Genomic DNA, 19,318 nt, shown 5'->3' with positions numbered 1-19,318 from the left:
GCTGAACTTGTGAAGTAAAAGTTAAATTCTGGGAATATATGATGGTTTTGCTATCGTTTCGTCCAGCATATTTAGTTTATATTGTGTACAAAATAACAGTAACGCAAATTATTCCAGGTAAAAATTAATAATTAAAAACAATTTAAATCTCGTTATTATAAATTCAGAGTTTTTTTTAAATAATGTAGACATTTTTTGTTCCCTGCTAAATAATTTATGGTAAAAATAATAATTCCTTGTGTCTGCAAAACGGTGGATACATTTTTTCAACAGTAAGAGCTTTGTTTAATATTCTCGCAATATTGTTTATGAATTATCAAGATATTTTATAAATTGTATAATTTTATTAAATAAGTTTAACTTTCAGCAGAGCACAAGACGGCCAAGTGTAATGGAGAGCCCAAGAAGCAGATTTTATTTTTCATAATCAATTAAAATTTGTTAAGAAATCATGTTCTTGTTTACTCAGAAGAAGAGAAATTTTCTGTCACAAGGGTTGAATGCGTGTTTTGCCGACCTTGTAGACAATTCTCGCCGCTAAAAGGTCACGTGGGACTCAGAATAACTCTTTAAGCAGACACTCTTTTCAAATGTTATTTTTATTTACAAAAGTGTTTTACATTGTGTCACGCTACATGACAAAGAAATATAAACGAATTAATTAATGCTAAATAAAATCTCATCATTTACCTAAAGTTAAATTACCTTGCAACATTTTAGCACTGGAAGTGATGAATCTTTTAGTAATTAAAAAACAACATTGGGACAAATTGACTTGTTTGTTAAGGCTTGCTTGAATACACTAGGTCCGTGCTTAACCCAGCCAATTATGAGACACATACCGCAGTGCAAAATTCCGTGATTCGTCCTAAAATAAATACTTTAGGTAAAAATTAGATATATGTATCTTTTCTCTAATGATAAAAGTGAGAATAATAATTATTGGGGATTGTGGACTCTCTTGGAGCAAAACATTTTCGAAATAAATCACTATCTCTAAACATCACGTAAGAACTAATTAATTAGAGACATGCAGATTTCGGGAAAAGATTTCGCGACTAGATTAAAGTTAAAACACTGTAGCGTCGTCTGTGTTTCGTGATTGGGTGAGTTTCTCCCAAGTACATATCGATTGTAAAAACACCAATCACAGTGATTCAGTGCGGAAGTAAACGCGTCCTGAGTGGCTCGGTCAAATAAGGCAACGACTTCTCTCGCAGACCGCCACCAATCACAAGGCAGTCTAAAATGTGTTCAGGTCTTTTCGCGAAAAATGCCTGCCCGGTAATTATTAAGCAATACGAGCGGACAAGTTTCATGTTGTACGATGTACCACCACGTTCAACCATCCTCAAAATGTATCTCGTCGTATGCCCCTAGTTGTTGTCTCGATGTAACTGTTGGGTATCTGTCTCCGTGGCTGCTCGAAACAGTGGTAATCATACGCGCCGGTGTGTCCGATAACAAACCAGCTCGTCCACTCCTCTCGAGGGAGCTTTCGATGTGCGTGCTGCCGGCTATAGTCCGTGTCGTATAGCTAGTCTCCCATCCGACAGTTATGCGTATCGTTCTGCCACTGTTGTGCTATTAAGGGTGGGCTTACAATTAAAAAAAAAAGTGGTTTTCTGTAGGGTCGGTTTATGAACTATAGTTTAACGTGACAAAGTCATAACAAAACATTGATGAAATGATTGCATACTTTTATGAATAAAATTGAATCAGTTTTATTGAATTATCACTATTTTGTATGGATGCAAAGGAGTGAAATGAAATCTACAATTTAATTGATGAATTTACTTTTATTTGCACTCATTTATTCAAATATGTTTATTACTTTAACGAAGAGATTATTTTAACTATAACTTTTATACATGTTTGCTATTTAACTTCTTCCAATCTGTGTTATTCTGTTAAGGATAGGACGATGATAGGAAAAGTAGGAAACGAATGGGAGTGTTTCAAGTTTAATGTGCCTCGAAAAAGTCAAATCGATGGTTGTTCCAATCGAGTGGAAGAGAGATAGATGCGGCGCAAGCGTACAATGAGCGTAACGGGACAGCGTAACGGGACACTTTTTCGAGCGTGCAGCCAGCGTTAATCGATTTATTAGACGTTGTCACGTCAAAAAAATACTTAAGAATTATAAACTTAAACTGTACGCCGACGAGCACGTGGTTAAGTAGTATCCAGTTCATGATTTAATTAGTGGTCGTTAATTCCAATCAATAAAAATGGGCGAATGAGCTTCCATGTTATACAAGTTGAATTTTTATATTTGTAAGTATCTTCTGTATTTTTAAGTGTATTTGGGTTTGGAGTCGTTGCTGATTAATAATTTGTTCAACGTAACATATTTATCCGTGGTGAAATTGGTTATACTATATCTACTTGAACTACCAGACACATGGCTACGATTGAACATAAAAATGCATCGTTTCAGCATGTAACCTAGAATCCGTACACAAATCAGAATCGAATATATTTAACTTTAACATATAAATACGAATATCATATATTTCAAGCCACCATAAATTGGCTAGTTAGAAAATATATTCATTAATAATGCATGTATATATATATTTATTTATATAACATTCCAATAATACAATAATTAACCAGAATCACATCAGAAAAATCTATTTCCGAAATCTTAAAACAAATTTATAATCCAATCAGAGATTTTTTAGTGTTTCGTACAGTATTCTTATAAATATCTTATTATTTCTTAACATAATGCTAATATTCCCGTATTTCCTAATCCTTTCGTACTATATAATAACCTACTATCCCAACAAATTATTATTTTGTACCAATAACGCATCTACGGTCCTATGATTGACGCTACCCTTAATTTATAAGGAAAAATATGATTCGCACACGACCCGTCAAAATTCCTACACGACAATCATAAACCAATCCACTAGTATACATAGCCACGACTAATTATTAATTATTATTTCATAATTTTCAATCGTAAACCCACCTTAACTGCGTTTGTAAACAAACATCGCGTGTTACTTTCTAACAATTACCACCGGTACTACTTCTGAGAACTTGATTTAAACTGGATGTCACAGAAAAACCTAAAACGTGAACAAAAAAAATGAATACATGAACACATGTAGAACAAGCCAAATTCAGCTGATGGCTCGTTCTACGTGTGTCCATGAATTAATGTTAGTTGTCCATTCTTGAGGTATGTTCTATAACATCCAGTGTAAACCGGCAATGATGCTTGTCTATGAAATTGTTTTAAATCAACCTCGTCTATTGCAATAATAATTCAAATAACTAATATTTATAACTTTAAAATTAGAGACACGATATATGACTCAAACATTGCAACGCCATAATGAAACATTTCGAGTTGGGTATTATACTTTAAAATAATAAAAAAGTATATACACAACAGTTTATCCTTACGTGTCGTATTGAATCCTGAGCGATACAGCAGTTAAAAATTATAACATTCGGTAAGGGGTTAATATGTGGACGTTTTCATAAGAATATTACTCTGTATCTTTGTTAAATCCGGGTCTTTTGTAGGTTTTGTAAATTAAATAAGTTTTATTTGATAACCACTTTCTATTTTCCGTAGTTTTTGAGTTATTAGTAATCATTCACAATTTTGGTGTTTTGTGTAGTATATACATAAGAAAAGTTAATCAAGCAGCTTGTCTAGAAAATTTTTTTAATTTTTTTGGACGAATTTTCTAAGTTTTCATAGGACAGGCGATAGAAAAACGTTCAGTAATATCAAATGGTACATAGGTCCCAAAAAGAGTGTGTATGGATTAACTTTCCTACAAATATCGTTTCTGGAAGCAACATGCATGGCCCTTACTCAATCTGAATTCTAATATAATATATTATATGTTTCGCCACGACAATATTGTCCTTTGTGGTTAATCTTATTAGATTTACTAATCCACTGTAAAGTGAAATAACTTCCTTGCGTTATGTCAGAGAGAAAAGTGTATTGATATTTAACACTTTTGTTTTCTAGGTTGGATTCTAAAACAAGTATCCTCGGTTTAATATGTTCGTATTCTGACACTTTTATTCCAGGGGACATATTATAAGGTTTAAAGCGCTGATAAGAAATAAAGAATTTTCAACTCACACACGATCATAATGGAACAATAAAGTCCAAGAGCAGACGCTCAAAAGTTGTGTTTATTTAATTTTATGTTCGTTAAAGTCAAGGTTTTCTATTCATCAATTAAATGCCGGCGTGTTCTGCTTAAAATTTTATGAAAACTTGCTATGATTCTATAATTAATTAAACAACTAACCTTTTTTAAACAAAAAAATGTTTAGTAATTCAGTTTTCATTGTTCTTTACAAAATCAATTATCATTTAATATATTACGACCCCGATTAAAACTGATCACTGCAAACTAATTCAGTGATATATAATTAAAATACTTTCGTGTATCTCGACAATCGTTTAGCTATTAACTTTTTAATCTACATTTTCTGTAAATATATATCTTTTTTAATTTGCATCATTTTTTTGTGTTGAAATAATCCTCCGTCTATTAAAAATACATTTGGACGGTTTTTTATAACTTCTAATTTTAAGTAACCTAAAAGGTAATTTACAAGAAAACTCATGCTTTATTCACATTTAAAACCTTATCAAATATTCAATGACTGTAAAATTTTAAAAGGATTTATAGACCGTTTATTTTGGTCTTACTCAAAAATTTTTATTTATAAATCAACAACCTTTTACGCCACGAAAGCTTCCTCCTTTATTTATGTCCATAATTCAGTTTAAAGCCCTCATAACATTTTTACAAATGTCTTAACTTTATTCCTGAAACGTAATTATCTTAAAAACACAAAATTTATTTAATTTATCGTTTTAAATTCAAAACAACTGCGTGGTAGGGAACTTAAGTTAAAGAAACTCTCTTTTTAACCAGGAAAATAAACCACATTAAAGTTTAAATCAAAAGAAAAAAAACACTTCACGTGAATTATCAAACATTAGACTAAAGTAGTTTAGTTCCATAGGACGTTTCGAAGATGCTAAGCATTTCTCCGCTTATTCATGCGGTATTTGGTGTAGCGAACACCAAATACGTAATACTAAATAATTACTATATGGTGATGTTAAAGCAAGGATTATTTTTTTATTATTTTGTTCCCCCCACACCTATTTTAAAGTTTGAGCTCATGGCATTCTCTCTTTCTCTTCGATTTGTTGCTACGTCCCTTGCCTGCCCAGAGGAATCGCCGCATAATTGGACGGGCGGTCAATATGCATGACATGCATACACCAGCGGAACAAAAGAGGGATTGTGATGGAAATATCTCCGTGCGGCCCCCTGAGGACAAACTGCGTGTCGAAGGACGCGCGCACAGACACACAAGAGGAGCGAAGGCCTGCGTAACAATATGGCGCCCCTTCGAGCTTCGACACTGCCGAACTAGCGACACAATGTGACAACTACTCAATCACGTGACAAGCCACCTTGGCGGGTAGATCACGTCACACCGTGGAGGAGGAGGGGGGGTGGGGTTAACGCCCTTCATTATCGATTCAGCCATGTCACCACTCGAATGGTGCGGCACACTGAAATAGCGACATGAGATTAAGTTTAAGTGTACGCACGACGTCACTTGCATTGGTGTTCTGTCAAAACTATTTTCAACGGACATTCACGTAGTGTAAATAAAATCACTGTGAAAAGTCGCGGAAGTTTTCGCAAAAATATTATTATTGTTATTATTACGTACGTAACATTTTGCGTTATATTTCAATTGGTGAATATATATATATATATATATATATATATATATATAAAATGTGATGCGGAACAAAAAATTCAAGAGAAATATCGTGTTAAAAATTTCATAAATAGACCTCAAATAATAGTAATTTCAAGAAAATGAAAAATTCCAAATGGAGTCACACACCGAGCTTTAAATGAAAACTTCTGTAATCGGCAATTTGAACAAAAAAAAATACATTCATGTAGCTATCTGAGCGCTCTGTCGGTTACATAAATTAGACTTCGTATATAACAAATAGTTTAGTGAAAAATCATCGCAATTTTTTTCGTGCATTATCGTTAAACTAATATATTTATGTTTCTCTCGGTGGGTAAAGTAACTGATTTTTTTATTCCAACTGTATGTAAAAATTTAGGAAATTTAGAAAAAGATTTTTTTTTAAGTAATACAATATAACTGTTATCATTTTTTGCTTTAGAATTTAAAATAAATGCATTTTCTGAACATAAAAGCACCCACTGTAAACACAGAATTTCTATATTCATGGAAAAAACAAAATCAATGTTATATTCTGTAGTAATGTATTACACGATGTACAGCAATTCACTTGCAGTACCTAAATATTTAAAAAAAAAATGTGTTTGGCTACTAGTGTGCGAAGAACTCTTTAGTAAAACGTACCATTTTACCACGCCAATTAGAGATAAAATGATAAAAATAACTACATATTTACGCGCCTAACCTTTTGATGTTACCAAAGTGAAGAAATAAATTTTAATGTTAGCAGTTAATGGAAGAATATTATATATATGATTTCTAAAAGATCTAAATTAATCACGGGGCCAGACGTAATTCTTAATGGACTTACTGGATTTACTCATCCTGGCAAAAGTAAACTTTATTTGAAGAAACTGACATGCTTAAAACTCTTGAGAGCTGATTTAGTGAAACAATGTGACATTCTCAGAGTTATCTATGGCAGAGGTTTAAAAAAGGGTAAAAGAATCAAACAAAATATAATATTACGCTATCTAATACTTGAATACGTTTTTTTTTTATTCGAGAAGGGTTACTTAATAATGTACATAACTTTGCGAAGTCTCTAAGGTACCATGCACAAAGTCTTCGAAATTAGTTCAATTTTTTTAATTAACTTCTATAATTACTAGAGGTATATATCTGAACCATAATTAGTAATAAACAATATGTATGTTTTTTAAGTTACAAGTAAGAAATAATTTGGCATGTTGTTAATTATACAGTCTATAATATCTACAAAATAAATTCATAGCTAGAGAAAAAAAATTTAAGTACCAGTCAATTTTCTGTAAACTTAATAAACATTCCGAAGTAAAAAGGATAGGTAGTTTTAAAACAGAAAAACGTTTACATTTTCTTTCCTTTTAAATTACTGGAAACGCATCTGCGTTAACATAAGGTCTTTCAGCTGTGGAACTTTGCACAGCTTAAAGCTCTTTAGAAAAAGGCCCCTCCCCTCCTTTTGAAACTCGCGATCGTATTTTCTTCTTTTTTTTTCTGAAGAGACATTTTTACCTCGCGCACTAGAAACTGTTTGAATGAAAGCAACTTCAGCGACGCATTCAACCCGAGTTACGCACCGTCTATAAAAGCCGTAGTCACATTGAACGAGTTCGTTGATCTGTGATGTGCTGTAAATCCTTAAACGTGGAGGTAAACGCCAAATAATCGAACTGTTCTTTTCAGTGTAACTATTTAACTGATATATAATACAAGGGAGGACTATAATCATTATTCTCGATTGAAGATTAAGATTTATTAATAGAAAATAACATATACCAGCAAAATATACACCCAAAATTTTTTTCTGTTCTTTTACAAAAGATTCCTTTGGACACCAGTTGTCAAGAAATAGCTATGATTTATTTTGCCTAAATGAAATACTTTTTTAAAAATAAAACTAAATATGTCCTACGAAAAAAAGCACATAATTAAATATTTTTTAATTGATGTTTCATTCAATAATAATATTTTTGTAAAATGGAACAATTGATAAGATAATGGAATGAAAAATAAGTGGTCATTATTTTGTTTTACTATACCATTAATGTGCGCAGTTATTACAGGAAAGTTATTCAGTGAACGGTTTACAAATAACTGTAACTATTGGAGGTACTGGGACAACACACGGCATGAACTCCCGGGTAAAAATCCAAACCCAGTGTTTCTGTGAACACTATTTTGTAACGATAGAGTAGTTTTCTTTTGAATTTAAAAATTTACAAATATCTGTAATTTTACATTAATATTTCTGTTTTATTTATAAAATAATAAGAATGTACAGTTAATTTGTTTAACGGTTAGTAATGATGGATAGTCAGAATTTTTTTTTGTTTCGTATTAAATATTTTTAACGAAACTCTACTGCATTTTTCCAAATTAAAATATTTTTTAAATATTTTTTTTTACAATTTTTGAAGGTGGACTCCGCAAATTTTCAGGCTGTAAACATTCCACTGATTTTAACGTTCAGTTAAATTAATAAAGTAATTAAATTTCACGTTATCAGTTCAGTTTCGATTGTTCACTAGTTAATTTGGCAGGATATCAAGTAAAATAGTACTGTGTGTACTGTGTGTGTACTGAGTGTTCTTTTATTTTGTTGAATGTGTGTCGTTTCGTTAAAATGTGCGTAGTCTAATCTGTAGTAGTCTGAATATATACTTGGTCTTGATAAAACAATTTTTCAGGGATTCTTGGTCATTTCGTAAGCGTAAAACATGATCCGTTGGTCTAATTGCTTGTAGTTGATTTTTCGATAATTTAGGTCGGACAGTTCGAAGAATTTATCTTGACTGCTTAAAAAATGTATATTAGCTATCGATGAAGAAGGTTTTGTGGTTCGGAAATGTTTGGTCTACACAGCTAACATTTTCCATGCCCTGGTCTCGTGGTCCGAAGACAATTGGTCTACAATAGCATTGTATATGAACTAGTTGGAATGTATTTAATGCATTAAAAAAAATAGTCTTCCTTTTTAGGCAGCGCGACAAGTATTTATTTCATTGAACAGGTATCTTGTCTAGTGTTGTTTTTTCGTAGAGTGAATGATTAATAAACTTCACGAGAAACAGAATGAAAAATTTATTGTAAGCTTTAGTTATCCTTATCATTGGACGATAATCAAACCAAAGACGGAAATTTATCGCGTCAATCACTATTTTAGTAACTGATATTTTGATGAATTTTAGAATTTTTCTCGAATTAATAGGTCAATAAATACAAATATTCAAGACGGCGGTTATAATGACTTACTACTGGTTGATTGGCTAGGAAACTAAGCTGGTTTTATGACTTTTCACCATATTGAATTAAATAAGAGTATATCTTTACATAAAATTATTATTTTTTGCATTGACCAAGTATCGAAGCAAAGGACAGGAATCGATCGATTCAATCAGTATATTAATTGCAGATATTTTTAATGAATTTTGGAATTTTTCCCGAATTTTTGGGTTAATTATTACGAATTTCCAATATGACGTCCAAATTTCAAGATTGTGGATGCAGTGAGAGATGACTGTTAATAAATAATACTACACTTTAGTGGCTAAGAATTAAATACAAAAAAAATGCGTCCGCAATCGCATAGTTAGATTTCGTTACCATCTCACAGGAACTATACATTTTTACCGGGATTAAAAGTACCCTGTGTCCTATTACAGGACCTAATGTAATACTAAATTTCGTGAAAATCCGTTCAGCCGTTAAGAATCTGAGTGGTAACAAACACACACACAAACTTCCGTATTTAAAATACTTGTAGCTTTATGTAAATTTGTATTTTGACTTAGTACAAACAATTACATAAAGCTTAACTTCTTGTTGACCGCGAGTTCATTAGAGACGATAAAAGGCGATGAGATGGGAGTGGAGCATTGACGGAATGAATGGGTGGAGGAAACGGGAGAACTCAGAGAAAACCAACCTGCTAACGGTAACGTCTACAATGTTTCCCCTTATGAGAATAAACAATTCGGGTTGATGCAATTAATATTGCACTAATCACCAAGTATCAAGCAGTTACAAAGTGCTTTCAAATTTTATAACCTCAACAACGTGCCATCGGCGTTCGCCATGACACTCGTTTAATTCAAACATTTCGATTCTGGGGTCAGGATTTTTTTTTTTACACATTAATATTGGCAGCTAAGCCGTTCTATTTTGGGGCCACACATTAATTTTTTTCTCTGCGCATAGCGTGCGTTCGCTCTTGACTCATTACTTGTCTATGATCTGTTGGTCGGTCACGTTGTGGCGCGTCGCGATTGGCTGACTGCAGTGGTGATGCTGTATCTAGCCGCCGCACGTAGCTCGCGGACTTATTTATAGCCGCGCGAAAGCGCGAGGGCGTAAGCGCAACACCGTCCGTGCGTACACGTGACCGACACTGCATTTCAGTGGGAATGAAACCACCATGCACATTTGGTACAGTTCACTGAACTCAAGTCAGACCTCCAAATAATTTGCACACACACACACACACACCTACACACGCGCGCATAAACAAGCAAAGCCCGTCCACACTTTCTGTGGCTCAGTCTGATATCAAATGAATAGGAAAGTCAATCGGAGTATTCTATCGAACATAGATTCATCGAGGAAACACATTTAAGTTAATACCCTGCTTTGCGTTACTGTGGCTATGCTATGGAATGAAAGGAGAGGAAAAAAAATCATTTTTTAACATAAATTAATTTTTTTTTTTTTTTTTTTTTAAACTAGTGAATGTGTACATTCCTGATTTTGTCGTTTTGTGTATAAACATAAGATCAGACGGTTTACTAACTCTTGAGCATGTGATGTATAATTACCCATGAGAGAAGCATTCGTTTTCTAAATTAAAACCGCACAACTGAAAATATTGCCTTGCGCTTTGTGGAAAGTCATAGCGAACTCAAGACGTATTGGAAATTGAATACCGTTTGATCTCGAACGCTACGTCGGTCGGAAAGAGAGGTATTTATAAGGTCGAAACAGAATTGTTATTTCATAATTTTTTTTAACTACTAATCGCGCGCCAATGCTTAACTTCGGCTGATTTGTTGGAGTAATATAATTGGCATTCAAATTTTCAAATTAATAATGTGTGACAGTAATCCGATAACATCGAGTGAATTATGAAATTCCGTTGGAAAATTCACTACTTCACTTTGGTTTATCATGGAGTCAAATGATTTGTTTGTCACTGTTTCAGCTAATATTCTGTTTAGAATTAAGTTTTTCATATCGTATACGTCAAGATTTTTAGCCACTAAAATGACTCTTCCGCTAAACAAATCGTGATTTCGATGATTGGCTTCAATGCTTTGGAAAATCTTGTCTACTAATTCTTTTGAACTCATGATATTTAAAAAATTAGATGGTAAGGTGATTTTTCCTGTTTCTGTATTTGTAGGTAAAGTGCCGGTAGCGACCTCCAGTATTTGTCTTGAATCGGTCTGAAGATGAAATCTCATATTTCTTAATAAATGCATTGTTGTGACTCTGCTCCAAAAAGTTGAATATTTCAAACAGTCATTGAATTTATCAACTGGTGTTGAGCGAGGTATAACTGAAATCGTTTGCCTGAAGTCACCGGTACCTAACTCCAATGCTCCACCAAATTGAACCTGGTTATTTCTCAAGTTTTTCCTTGTATCTTCTAATGCTTCCAATTACTTCTTGTAAGTCAGCATGGAAAACGCGTACTGTGGCAAACGAAAACAAAAGACGGCGGTATGTCATTATTATTTATTAATTTATTTATTTCACGCGCATATTTCCAGGAAAATATATTCGTTCCGTGACTAGTCTAATTTCCTTTCTCGCTAGACCTTCCAGAGATAATTAGATTCTAAACTACCTATTAGCAGAATGTGAATAAAACTTTCTTTTAAACAACGTATATATTTGTTTATTTCACAAATACGATCAGACCCGTAAATATTTATTTTTAACCGAACCCCATAATATCAAAATTCATGCTTACTTTGATAATGACGGACTTCCCATAAAATTTCCAGATATTTTTGGAAAATTACTATAGAAACACTTGCGTATTGAAATGCAACATTATGCAACAGTTTCAAGTCAATCTATCGACTAATTTTAGAGTTTTGCAAACACAAACATATAGAGGCTAATTTATACAGGCTATATATATATATATTTAGTGTAACATCATAGCTCTCTGTATACGGCATTTAGTAGGAGTAATTTCTTGAATGGAACGCAAATGTGTAACCACGATACCGCAATCTGTGGAGGATGGCGGAAACCAAAGTTCACAAATCCAAGGGGAAACTTTGTAGTATTAATTGTTTGATGAATTTTAACAAGACGGGTAATATTATAATAAAAGTCCTTGTTGGAAATGAGGTCCAAAGCTACAGTTTATTTTTTCCAAGTTTTTTTTTTTTGTTTTATTAGTGCCGTTTCGTTATTTAGCTTAAAATTTAGGTACGCTAATCAAATGATTTAATAGTCGAAGTAGCTGCTTCGACGGCGAATTCTAGCAGCGGGTAAGGAAACTACGCCAAGAAATGCATTTGAAAACAAAATTTGTGTATATTTTCATTTAAATAATGTTACGTTAAATTTCGTGTACGTGTTTCGTTTTACAAGCGTATTTGCAACATGAGAACACATTATTTGCTCGTTACCGAAGCTAAAGGTTACATTTATCTGGCGAGTACTGAAAAGACTCGCGCACATTTTTTCCATGCAAATAAAGTTTAGGTTAGGTAAGGTGTATTACATAAATAAAATTTGATTTTTTACCTTTTTTTTCCAACTCTTGGTGATTGTAACTAAAATTAAAGGTGGTTAGGTAAGCCCCAGGCCAGTGACATTTAAAATACTTTAAAGTCGCGAACATGTATGAAATCTCAAAAATTTATGTATATTACGGGAACGAAGTTAAACCAACGAGCGACGCACGTCGAATGTTTTCGGGGCAGATAGTGAAGTAAGTGAAACGTAGGCTCCCCTTTAGTGCAGCACACAGAATTTTAAACTCTAGTGTGGTAAACCGCACAAAAGTAGCTAGTGCAAGTTTTTAAATCGGGCACCAATGGTTCTGACTAATACATACTTTGACTTTAACTTGAAACTATTTGAGATGAAAACATGCCTAGTGTTGGTTGCATACATCCAAATAGTATGATACTTAAGTTAAAGTAAACGTATACTTACATCCAAAATAGTAAAAACTTACAAAATTAGCAACAGGAGACCGCTCACATCTTCATATATCACACAACATAACTATCTTACACTTTTCAAACTATGAAAATGATAGTTTTTTCACATGTCTGTGTAGAACTACAAATATTTTTAGCGCCTTATTTCTACATATTGAGTCCCACACAAAAATAAAGTTTTCACTAAATAATTAAACACTACACAGTACATTTTACGAGCTACACGTCTGTGAGACACATACAATTACTCAGCGAGAGAGAAAAAGAGAGAGAGAATGTGTGTATGTTTTGCCACGACAATTTTGTCCTTTTATTTAGTCCTAAACACCGTTAATATATTATTTAAATACTAACACCAATTCAGGTAACACCTTAGTTTGAAAAAAAAAAACAAGTTTTTTTTCCTGACTTTTGAGTATTTTTATGGGTGCTGTAAACTTGAGTGTGAGCATAGTCCTGAAAGTGCTATAACTCACCAGGAAAATAAAAGTACTCCGAACTGAGCCCTACTTAACTCAGCATTGCCATAAATGTCACGTAACAGGGCTTTAATATTCTTATTTTTCACGCAAGACATAAACCAGCACTTAAAAATCCATACTACGCGTTGTAAACATTGTAGGAAAAAAAGATCGCCCGGGGGGGAGGGGGGGGGGGAAATCCGCGGATTCAGGTTAGCATGAAGGATGTGAAGAGTTGCTTGGATCGATCCCCAGGGCGCGACTAACGTCCCGAAGCAACGGTCTCCGAGGAATGCGAAACGTCGTGTTATCTTACAGCCGACGTTAAAGTCGCAGTAACCGAGTGGGCATGGTAAAATAAACTTACCGGAACTGGAACGCGTCTCTCGTTACGCAGGAAACGTGAATCATTTTCTTTGACTCCAGCGCAGCTCTCCCAGTGACTCGCTTCAACAATCAGGAATCCTTCGAAAACAATTCTGTTTACTCTTCGTTGCAGGAACGTGCAGGAGCGGAACGTGCGAAGCCGTGGTTCCTGACTTCTTGGCAGAAACGAATCACTATTAAAACGTCTAGGAAATCTTCTAAGTTCAAAAATGATACTCCATAAATATTTCTTTCATCATATGCTCCCATATTTTACGAGCAAAAATTTATCAAAAATTAAATGTTCATTGCAAGATATTCATGCTCACTCCAGATTACAAACAATATGAGATTGATTCACTAAGAAAAATACATACACGGTGGAATAACGTTTTATTATTTATAGTTCGTGGCTGATTATTAAGAGCTCGTGAGCATGACTCAGATATAGAAGTAATAATAGAATTGCCTGTTATTTTTAACTTTCGTATCTTTGTGGGAAGAATAGGAATAAAATCTGTATTTAATAACGGAATGAATCATATCTCGCATGTTTTAAAATCACAAATTTTTTAGAATTGATTGAGAGCATGTTTTTACTTCATGTACTACTTTTTTGACATTATCAATAAATCATACCATCTGAAAAACAATTCTAATATTTTTTAAATTATTTTGGATTAATTTCATATTAAATAAAATTGTTATACTGATCTTTGTTCAGATTTTTTTACACCAAACTAGACGTGTTTTAACCTTGATAACTTATGACTTTCTCCTAAAACCGGGTCCTTGATAGTCACACACAGGTCGTAAGGTTTGAAGGTTTCATTTCCAACTTCAGATCACGACTCATATGTATGAGCATCGATTTGATACTCGTATGGTTTAAAGCCCGCTACAGGAATATTGGAGGCACATTCGCCCTAATGCTACATGTACAAACGTGACACGTAAAACCCGTAACTTGATTTTACTATCCTCGAAATATTTCTAAGAGAAACACAATCTCTGTACTACCTATCGCCTCTTTGCGTGTTTAAATTCTATCGTCACGAAACATTAAATGAATTTCTGGTCTCTAACAAAGATATTTTTGCCTAACAGTTGCATTCCAAGGAGCTGAAAGAAGACATTTGAGTTCTAATCGAGGTACAAAATTAAATTAAGTTTATTTTCTCGTATGATTAATTAAAGTTTACTCGTATACCCTCAACTATGATATAACTTACATGTTCAGTAGCCTGTGTGAAACGTGTTATGAATCAACAACAAATAAAGCTCTTTTCATATGTCGCAAGATGTCAATAAACTTAGTACATGAAGTAAGAAATTGCTTTCGATCACGTCTAAGGAATTTTGTGATTTTAAAACATTCAAGATAAGATTCATTTTGTTATTTAATATAAACTTTATTCTTCCTTTTCACACAAAGATACGGAAGTTAAAAGTAACAGACAGTTAGCTTATTACTTTTATATATGAGTCATGATCACAAACTCTTGATAATCAGCCATGAACTATAAATAAGGAAACGTTATTCCGTGGTATATAGAATATACCAAGTAAAAACTATAATTTCCTTTGTATTTTTCTTAGTGGATTATTCATATATTTTTATCTGGAGGGAGCATGAATATCTTGCAGAGAACATTTTATTTTTGATAAATTATTGCTTATAAAAATTTTGGGCACAATATGAATTTATTTACGTTATCATTTTTGAAATTTCAATATTCCTTAGAGGTTTACTCTCTCAATCGTGATTTCAATGCATGTTTCTCAAATGAACGTGTACGTGTATTCCTTTTATATTTTTTTATATTCTCGAAGAAATTGTCAAGTTCACGTAGACTTATGAATATTGTTTTAAATAAAGCTAAGCGAATTTGAATATCAATAGTAAAGATATATTAAAATATATATTTTCACATTATTCCAAGAGAAGTTATTAAATACTACGGTATCCATTACGTAGGGGACGGCATTTTTCGCGAAAAAATCTGACCGCATGTTAGACTGCAACAAGGTATAGATATCCGCACCAGCGGTTTCTTCCTTGTGATTGATGGCCGTCTGTGAGAGAAGTCGTTTCGTTATTTGACCGAGCCACTCAGGACGCGTTTGCTTCTGCACCGAATTACTGTGATTGGTGTTGTAACAGTCGACATGTACCTGAAAGAAACTCACCCAATCAAGAAACACAGACAATGCTACCGTGTTTTGACTTTCAGCTAGTCTCGAAATCTTTTCGCGAAATATGCATGCCCCTACCCATTAGTAAGTAAACGTTAGTTTGTACACATTTAGAATTATTAAACTCGTCAGAAGATATGGGTACAAATTGAGCTTCATTTATTGAACTGATAAGAGACTTGTAGTACGAAAAGAAAGATTGTCTTGGATCATATCTGATCTAAAAATCAATCAATCAACGCAAGAGAAGAAATGAAGTGAAGAGGAAAAATAACTCAAATACAAGAAAGACTAACCCATAATGGCTGTCTTAATCCTAATAGAACCTACTGATCTTAAAGCTAGGTTAGAAATCCGAGAAAATTGTACTTATATGATTTTAATGATCTGCGTCATGGGGTTTTCCACAATTGGTTTTAGTGACAAGACCTTCAAATAAATAGTTGAACGATTCGTTCCTGGTGTCTAATTTGACATTTCATAACTGGATTGATACCTCTATCATAATATTAAACAAACTAAAGTAAGTAAAAAACAAAAAAAAATCTGACTCGTATCAATCAGTGTTCCCCGTCTGAGACAGAGATGATGGAAGTCTGCCCGAGAGACATACTTTTCGTTTCTTGTCAGCCCGAAGAACGGATTAAGTGTAATGAATGGAAAGTTTGAAGAGTTGCAGTATGAGGTTAGTATGAGAGTGAATGATTGTATACATGAAAACTCTGACGAAGCCTGTAGGTATGCCTATAGGAGATTAATATAGGATACTTTTTAAAGTTTCAGTTCGATTTGTTCACGGATTTCGTAGGCTACAAGCCTTGAATTACTAAATAAGTTTTTTCGTAGACTGAGAAAACATCTGTCATGTTTGGTAAACAGTGTTGTTGCTTAATATTTCTACATCAAAATATCGCATTAAGTCGTGAAAAAATGGTGAATCCAAAATAAGGGGGTGGGTTAGTGTGAAAGGGAATTTAGGTACTAGTCCCCCCCCCCCTTTATTACCTGTGACCAAAACTTACAAGGTATGAAATGTATTTTTTGAAGGGAACAAATACCGGTAAATGTTTCTAAATGAAAGATCTCTCCCCCACTCTTTTTTCCAACCTTTTTAACAAACTTTTGGATCCACTGCTGCCCATGAACTCAAACACGGAAACACTTGGAGATAAGACGAGTAGTCTGGCCACTGCCTTACAGTTGTTTAATCTTAATTTCAATCATGGGCTTTATTATAATAAAATTTCTACTTTATGTGTGATCATTTCCTGCTAAATAAATACTACCGAAATTCTCCACCGTATGAATTAAAAACTTTAAAAAAATTTCAAAACTACATTAGATGAAAGAAAAGTACTGAACTTTTACACTGTAGCACATTTCTCCATTGTACTTTGCTCGTAATCACTGGCTAACTTAAGTTAGTTTATATTGTAAAGCCTTTTATACCATGCACAATGAATATATAGTCCACCGCATGAGGGAAAAAGTGTTCGATAAAACTTCATCCACATTTCTCAGGTTCATAAAAAATTATTATTAAGTTTGCTGCAGCTAATCTCTAAAGCAAATCTCGGAAGAAATAATTTTTTTTAGTACATATTTTTAAAGCTAGTCCCAAAAACCGTTTTACAATTCATAATTGCATTTCTTATAATTTTTCATGTTCGATTTTTTTTAACTAGGCTTTTTTAAGTTGTCTTAAATGTATAATCATTTCAAGACATAAGATGTTATCTTATTCATATAAATAAGTAAATAGTATGATTTCATTTCCGAATGAAATGTCTAAAGACTAAACGTTTTATAGCAAATAAATAAATTTTAGAATGTTAGTAAAAAACTTTTTTGCCAACGAAAAATGGAGTAGGTTTACGTGAAATTTTATATGACTGACCTTATTCACGTAGACATTGAGTCCGTATTCTTAAATCCTTGTACTTGTAGTTTTTTTCACGAATGTTTTCATTTTTACAGCCATCTCGCCGGGTAGTAGAACAAAGTTTTTTTTTTTTTTTTTTTTTACGAACTTTGCCCGCGCCGCTGCTAGCGGGCAGCGACGAGTTGGTTTCTACGTGCACGCGACCGGGGTTTGAATTGAAAAAAAAAAAAAATAACTTTCCCTCGCGGGTGTATAGGCAACCCGCCCGACGACCACCGCCAGACACCCGAGCTCCCCCCAAGGCCTGCGTCAGCGCTCGTCGAGAGACGTCGGCCGACTGCGCGGGTTCGGGAGGGCGGTGTGGTTCGTGCCGCCGCCGCCGCGCGGCGCTGCGGTCGCGCGACACCTCCCCTCCCCTCTTCGACCCCCTGTCATCTTCCAGCCGCCCACGCCCAGCCACTACTCCCCCCCTTTCTCCCGCGGGGACCATTTCCTCCCTCCCCGCACCATCCCGACGGCGCGGCCCCTTGACCAACCTCACCGGGACTTTGCGGTCGATGGCCACCCGCCACGGCGCGGCGCTAGTGTCTGCGGCCGACACTCTTGCCCTCGACCGAGACGCGTAGGGGAATTGCAAAAAAAAAATTATATATACATATGTACGCACACGCACGCATTTTATGCTTATTTTCAGCAGGGGCATTAATTTAGGAGCACCTGGAATTAATGCGAACCACATCGCCGCTCGGCGGAGGTGGAAGAGAATTTTTTTTTTTTTTTGGCCAACATTGCCTTGCACAGATGGTTTCAAAAACATTGGTCTCATTACGCGCCGTCACAAACCCAAAAACAAAAAAAAAATGTCCGCGTGGATGTTACGTTTCTGTAATACACTTGAAAAGATAAGACCGAACAGTATAGCACACTAAATAACATCACGTCTACTAACAATGTGAGCAGCTATGGGGGACGGCCTGAGTGTTTGTCGCCATGTTTTCCAGCGGGCTGTGTCAGCAGGACGAGTGCGTCGCAGTTGAGTCAGCAGCTTAACTAAAAAAAAAAATCAGCGCCGTAGAGTCGCTTCACTGACGCTAGCCCGATATTCAGGAGTGGGGCGTTCAATGTGTCCCCCTCCCCACCTCAGCTTTTAATTACGCTCCGATGACTCATCAATCATCTCGACTTACCCTACTGGATGTGAAGACGTTTGGCTTTCTAAATGTCACGTGTGGAACACGAGCTCGCGGGTTTCCGTAATAGAAAAACCGCGAAATGAAATGAACGCCCATCACGGATGGTTTGGGCAACGGTACGACGTTGGCATGGGTGGATTAGTGCTCTGCCACACCTTCTCCACGAACCGCTGTTAGACATTTAAAAATTATAGATCAGCAAAAAATATATTATTTGCATGATTCCCGAGGAAATCAGGCACAAAAGTTACC

General features: G+C 34.6%; 1 protein-coding gene across 1 annotated transcript in view; it reads right to left on the bottom strand.

The window, feature by feature from the left end:
• The window catches only part of LOC134542858 (suppressor of lurcher protein 1-like), a 443,271-nt gene extending 425,057 nt beyond the window's left edge, over positions 1–18,214 (bottom strand). Inside the window, exon 1 of the mRNA XM_063387427.1 lies at positions 17,889–18,214. The gene's annotated coding sequence lies outside the window, so the exon portion shown is untranslated. The remainder of the gene's footprint in view (positions 1–17,888) is intronic.
• Positions 18,215–19,318: the final 1,104 nt, after the last annotated feature.

The sequence above is a fragment of the Bacillus rossius genome (genome assembly GCF_032445375.1).
Source record: "Bacillus rossius redtenbacheri isolate Brsri chromosome 9 unlocalized genomic scaffold, Brsri_v3 Brsri_v3_scf9_2, whole genome shotgun sequence".
NCBI lineage: Eukaryota > Metazoa > Arthropoda > Insecta > Phasmatodea > Bacillidae > Bacillus > Bacillus rossius.
This window is presented reverse-complemented; position numbering and strand designations above follow the sequence as displayed.